Genomic DNA, 7,891 nt, shown 5'->3' with positions numbered 1-7,891 from the left:
GTGATGTCAGTGTGTAATAGTGATGTCGGTGTGTGATAGTGATGTCAGTGTGATAGTGATGTCAGTGTGTGATAGTGATGTCGGTGTGTGATAGTGATGTCAGTGTGTGATAGCGATGTCAGTGTGGTAGTGATGTCAGTGTGTGATAGTGATGTCAGTGTGTGATAGTGATGTCAGTGTGTGATAGTGATGTCAGTGTGATAGTGATGTCGGTTTGTGATAGTGATGTCAGTGTGTGATAGTGATGTCAGTGTGATAATGATGTCAGTGTGTGATAGTGATGTCAGTTTGTGATAGTGATGTCATTGTAGGTTTATGGTGTCAGTTTGAGTTCATAATGTCTGTGTCAGTGTTTAATTTTAGTGGCAGCTTTTGATTATAGTATGAGTGCAGGTTAATGGTGTCAACATGTGGTTGAAGTGTCAATGTGTGGTTGTAGTGTCAGTGTGGTTTGATGGTGTAAGTGTGGAATTGTGATGTTAGTATGGGATTGTTGTGTTTGTGTAGGATATTTTTGATTTAGTGTGGGATTGTGATGTTGGAATTTCATCGTTTGGTTGAGGTTCGCATGATGAGTCTTGATGCATATATACTTCTATTATTTATATACGGGATTAATATAATCAATGCTTGTAATTACCAAATAAACCTTAGTATTTGTCTATCGAGAAATGTTTATCTCAAACTTTACATGGTTGATATTCCATACCGATCCAGTACAATCAGCCGTACCGTGGTGAATCCATGACATCGACATACACTAGCAGCTCGTGTGCCAGGGTGATACATACATACAGAAATATACAAAACAGGTTTTAATAAATCGCCTGATTATGTCGGGAATGTATTTACCGCTTCATTGGGTACTTGTATTGTTGTAATTCTATAGTATAACGATGTGTACGTAATAGAGCACGTGTCTCGTGTGTATCATATCATTTGTAGGATCAATTACAATTAAAGATAACAAAAATAGACAAGGCGCCTCGTGAAAACCATCAAATGGGTCTGGAAATACAAAATGACCGTAAAAACGTGATGACTGAGATGATGATAGTATGACAAGTATATAATGACCAGCATAGATTCACATGTACGACAAAATAAAAACGTAAAAAGGAAAATAACAACTTCACAAAGAAAAAGTCACAATGTCGATTACAATACTAAGAAAATTTTAAACAGTTATAGGTACATTTCCCCTGATTCATCACACGTACAAATGTAAGTCCCCTTATATATATGAAATTATTTATCAGACGTTTCGTCCCCGTTGTCGTTGTAATATTTCCCATTCATTAACAGATTAAGTCAACCTAGTTATATTTTCTATAAATTAATATTAATGAATGAAAAATATAACAACGGGGACGTACGTCAGATAAATAAGGGGAAATGTAACTACGGGGAGGTACGTCAGATAAAAAGGGGGAAATATAACTACGGGGAGTTACGTCAGATAAATAAGGGGAAATATAACTATGGGGACGTACGTCAGATAAAAAAAGGGGAAATATAACTACGGGGACGTACGTCAGATAAATAAAGGGAAATATAACTACGGGGACGTACGTCAGATAAATAAGGGGAAATATAACTACGGAGACGTACGTCAGATAAAAAGGGGGAAATATAACTACGGGGAGTTACGTCAGATAAATAAGGGGAAATATAACTATGGGGACGTACGTCAGATAAAAAAAGGGGAAATATAACTACGGGGACGTACGTCAGATAATTAAGGGGAAATATAACTACGGGGACGTACGTCAGATAAATAAGGGGAAATATAACTACGGGGACGTACGTCAGATATATAAGGGGAAATATAACTATGGGGACGTACGTCAGATAAATAAGGGGAAATATAACTACGGGGACGTACGTCAGATAAATAAGGGGAAATATAACTACGGGGACGTACGTCAGATAAATAAGGGGAAATATAACTACGGGGACGTACGTCAGATAAATAAGGGGAAATATAACTACGGGGACGTACGTCAGATAAATAAGGGGAAATATAACTACGCGGACGTACGTCAGATAAATAAGGGGAAATATAACTACGGGGAGTAACGTCAGATAAATAAGGGGATAAATAACTACGGGGACGTACGTCAGATAAATAAGGGGAAATATAACTATGGGGAGGTACGTCTGATAAATAAGGGGAAATATAACTGCGGAGACGTACGTCAGATAAATAAGGGGAAATATAACTACGGGGACGTACGTCAGATAAATAAGGGGAAATATAACTACGGGGAGTAACGTCAGATAAATAAGGGGAAATATAACTCCGGGGACGTACGTCAGATAAATAAGGTGAAATATAACTACGGGGACGTACGTCAGATAAATAAGGGGAAATATAATTATGGGGACGTACGTCAGATAAATAAGGGGAAATATAACTACGGGGAGGTACGTCAGATATATAAGGTGAAATATAACTACGGGGAGTAACGTCAGATAAATAAGGTGAAATATAACTACGGGGACGTACGTCAGATAAATAAGGGGAAATATAACTACGGGGAGTAACGTCAGATAAATAAGGTGAAATATAACTACGGGGACGTACGTCAGATAAATAAGGGGAAATATAACTACGGGGACGTACGTCAGATAAATATGGGGAAATATAACTACGGGGACGTACGTCAGATAAATAAGAGGAAATATAACTACGGGGACGTACATCAGATAAATAAGGTGAAATATAACTACGGGGACGTACGTCAGATAAATAAGGGAAATATAATACTGGGACGTAAAATCAGATAAATAAGTGAATATACAAACGGGAAAGTACTTGAATAAATAAGGGGAAATATAACTATGGGGACGTACGCCCCAAAATAATAAGGGGAAATATAACTACGGGGACTACGTCGACAAATAAGGGGAAATTAATTGGGGTACGTCATAAATAAGGGAAATATAACTACGGGGACGTCGTCAGTTTAAAAAGTGAATATAATTCCGTTGACGTACGTCGATAAATAAGGGAAATATATTTACGGGGACTAGTTCAGATAAATGAAGGGAAATTGATTATCGTGGGTGGCGTTTGAGTTTATAAATGGGTAATATATATGACTCTGGGACGTACTGTCATGATTTATATAACCGGGATTAATGAGTTACCATTACTCTAATAGGATTATATACGGGATTACAATAACATCAATTAAATACTCTTAGGAGTTGTCTATGCGGAAAATGTTTATCTCAAACTTTACATGGTTGATATTCCATACCAATCCAGTACAATCAGCCGTACCGTGGTGAATCCATGACATCGACATACACTAGCAGCTCGTGTCCCAGGGTGATCGCCTCATACATACAGAAATATACAAAACAGGTTTTAATAAATCGCCTGATTATGTCGGGAATGTAGTTACCGCTTCATTGGGTACTTGTATTGTTGTAATTCTATAGTATAACGATGTGTACGTAATAGAGCACGTGTCTCGTGTGTATCATATCATTTGTAGGATCAATTACAATTAAAGACAACAAAAATAGACAAAGCGCCTCGTGAAAACCATCAAATGGGTCTGGAAATACAAAATGACCGTAAAAACGTGATGACTGAGATGATGATAGTATGACAAGTACATAATGACCAGCATAGATTCACATGTACGACAAAATAAAAACGTAAAAAGGAAAATAACAACTTCACAAAGAAAAAGTCACAATGTCGATTACAATACTAAGAAAATTTAAAAAAGTTATAGGTATATTTCCCCTGATTCATCACACGTACAAATGTAAGTCCCCTTATATATATGAAATTATTGATCAGACGTTCGTCCCCGTTGTAATATTTCCCATTCATTAACAGATTAAGTCAACCTAGTTATATTTTCTATAAATTAATATTAATGAATGAAAAATATAACAACGGGGACGTACGTCAGATAAATAAGGGGAAACATAACTACGGGGACGTACGTCAGATAAATAAGGGGAAATATAAATACGGGGACGTACGTCAAATAAATCAGGGGGAATATAACTACGGGGACGTACGTCAGATAGATCAGGGGAAATATAACTACAGGGACGTACGTCAGATAAATAAAGGGAAATATCAGATAAATCAGGGGGAATATAACTACGGGGACAGACGTCAGATAAATAAGGGGAAATATAACTACAGGGACGTACGTCAGATAAATAAAGGGAAATATAACTACGGGGAGGTACGTCAGATAAATAAAGGGAAATATAACTATGGGGAGGTACGTCAGATAAATATGGGGAAATATAACTACGGGGACGTACGTCAGATAAATAAAGGGAAATATCACTACGGGGAGGTACGTCAGATAAATATGGGGAAATATAACTACGGGGACGTACGTCAGATAAATAAGGGGAATTATAACTACGAGGAGGTACGTCAGATAAATAAGGGGAAATATAACTACGGGGACGTACGTCAGATAAATAAGGGGAAATATAACTACGGGGACGTACGTCAGATAAATAAGGGGAAATATCACTACGGGGAGGTACGTCAGATAAATAAGGGGAAATATAACTACGGGGACGTACGTCAGATAAATAAGGGGAAATATAACTACGGGGACGTACGTCAGATAAATCAGGGGAAATATAACTACAGGGACGTACGTGAGATAAATAAGGGGAAATATAACTACGGGGACGTACGTCAGATAAATCAGGGGAAATATAACTACCGGGACGTACGTGAGATAAATAAGGGGAAATATAACTACGGGGACGTACGTGAGATAAATAAGGGGAAATATAACTACGGGGACGTACGTCAGATAAATAAGGGGAAATATAACTACGGGGACGTACGTCAGATAAATAAGGGGAAATATAACTACGTGGACATACGTCAGATAAATAAGGGGAAATATAACTACGTGGACATACGTCAGATAAATAAGGGGAAATATAACTACGGGGACGTACGTCAGATAAATAAGGGGAAATATAACTACGGGGACGTACGTCAGATAAATAAGGGGAAATATAACTACGGGGACGTACGTCAGATAAATAAGGGGAAATATAACTACGGGGACGTACGTCAGATAAATAAGGGGAAATATAACTACGGGGACGTACGTCAGATAAATAAGGGGAAATATAACTACGGGGACGTACGTCAGATAAATAAAGGGGATAAATAACTGCGGAGACGTACGTCAGATAAATCAGGGGAAATATAACTACGGGAATGTACGTCAGATAAATAAGGGGAAATATAACTACGGGGACGTACGTGAGATAAATAAGAGGAAATATAACTACGGGGACGTACGTCAGATAAATAAGGGGAAATATAACTACGGGGACGTACGTCAGATAAATAAGGGGAAATACATGTATAACTACGGGGACGTACGTCAGATAAATAAGGGGGAATATAACTACGGGGACGTACGTCAGATAAATAAGGGGAAATATAACTACCGGGACGTACGTCAGATAAATAAGGGGAAATATAACTACGGGGACATATGTCAGATAAATAAGGGGAAATATAACTACGGGGACGTACGTCAGATAAATAAGGGGAAATATAAATACGGGGACGTACGTCAGATAAATGAAGGGAAATATAACTACGGGGAAATACGTCAGATAAATAAGGGGAAATATAACTACGGGGACGTACGTGAGATAAATAAGGGGAAATATAACTACGGGGACGTACGTCAGATAAATAAGTGGAAATATAACTACGGGGACGTACGTCAGATAAATAAAGGGAAATATAACTACGGGGAAATACGTCAGATAAATAAGGGGAAATATAACTACGGGGACGTACGTGAGATAAATAAGGGGAAATATAACTACGGGGACGTACGTCAGATAAATAAGGGGAAATATAGCTACGGGGACGTACGTCAGATAAATAAGGAGAAATATAGCTACGGGGACGTACGTCAGATAAATAAGGAGAAATATAGCTACGGGGACGTACGTCAGATAAATAAGGGGAAATATAACTACGGGGACGTACGTCAGATAAATAAGGGGAAATATAGCTACGGGGACGTACGTCAGATAAATACGGGGAAATATAACTACGGGGACGTACGTCAGATAAATCAGGGGAAATATAACTACGGGGACGTACGTCTGATAAATAAGTGGAAATATAACGGGGACGTACGTCAGATAAATAAGGGGAAATATAACTACGGGGACGTATGTCAGATAAATAAGGAGAAATATAACTACGGGGACGTACGTCAGATAAATAAGGAGAAATATAGCTACGGGGACGTACGTCAGATAAATAAGGGGAAATATAACTACGGGGACGTACGTCAGATAAATAAGGGGAAATATAACTACGGGGACGTACGTCAGATAAATAAGGAGAAATATAGCTACGGGGACGTACGTCAGATAAATACGGGAAATATGATTACGGGGACGTAGTCTGTAAATAAATGGAAAATTTAACTACGGGGACATTGTGTGTTAATTAATGGAAAATATAATAACGGGGACGTACTTTTTGTTAATTAATGAAAAAATAATTACGGGAACGTACGTTTGTTAATTAATGGAAAAAAACAACTACGGCGACGTCTATTTTTTAATTAATGGAAAATATAATGTAGTTATATTTCCCCTTATTTATCTGACGTACGTCACCGTAGTCATAGTTCCCCTTATTTATCTGACGTACGTCCCCGTAGTTATATTTCCCCTTATTTATCTGACGTACGTCACCGTAGTTATATTTCCCCTTATTTATCTGACGTACGTCACCGTAGTTATATTTCCCCTTATTTATCTGACGTACGTCACCGTAGTTATATTTCCCCTTATTTATCTGACGTACGTCACCGTAGTTATATTTCCCCTTATTTATCTGACGTATGTCCCCGTAGTTAAATTTCCCCTTATTTATCTGACGTACGTCCCCGTAGTTATATTTCCCCTTATTTATCTGACGTAAGTTCCCGCGGTTATATTGCCCCTTATTTATCTGACGTACGTCCCCGTAATTATATTTTCCTTTATTTATATGACGTATGTCCCCGTAGTTATATTTCCCCTTATTTATCTGACGTACATCCCAGTAGTTATATTTCCCCTTATTTATCTGACGTACGTCCCCGTAGTTATATTTCCCCTTATTTATCTGACGTACGTCCCCGTAGTTATATTTCCCTTTATTTATCTGATGAACGTCCCCGTAGTTATTTATCCCCTTATTTATCTGACGTACGTCCCCGTAGTTATATTTCCCCTTATTTATCTGACGTACGTCCGCGTAGTTATATTTCCCCTGATTTATCTGACGTACGTCTCCGTAGTTATATTTCCCCTTATTTATCTGATATGACGTACGTCCCCCTATTTATATTTCCCCTTATTTATCTGACGTACGTCCCCGTAGTTATTTATCCCCTTATTTATCTGACGTACGTCGACGTAGTTATATTTCCCCTTATTTATCTGACGTACGTCCGCGTAGTTATATTTCCCCTGATTTATCTGACGTACGTCCCCGTAGTTATATTTCCCCTTATTTATCTGACGTACGTCCCCGTAGTTATATTTCCCCTTATTTATCTGACGTACGTCCCCGTAGTTATATTTCCCCTTATTTATCTGACGTACGTCCCCCTAGTTATATTTCCCCTTATTTATCTGACGTACGTCCCCGTAGTTATATTTCCCCTTATTTATCTGACGTACGTCCCCGTAGTTATATTTCCCCTTATTTATCTGACGTACGTCCCCGTAGTTATGTTTCCCCTTATTTATCTGACGTACGTCCCCGTAGTTATATTTCCCCTTATTTATCTGACGTATGTCCCCGTAGTTATTTATCCCCTTATTTATCTGACGTACGTCACCGTAGTTA

This window comes from Pecten maximus, chromosome 11 (assembly GCF_902652985.1).
Source record: "Pecten maximus chromosome 11, xPecMax1.1, whole genome shotgun sequence".
Classification (NCBI taxonomy): Eukaryota; Metazoa; Mollusca; class Bivalvia; order Pectinida; family Pectinidae; genus Pecten; species Pecten maximus.
This window is presented reverse-complemented; position numbering follows the sequence as displayed.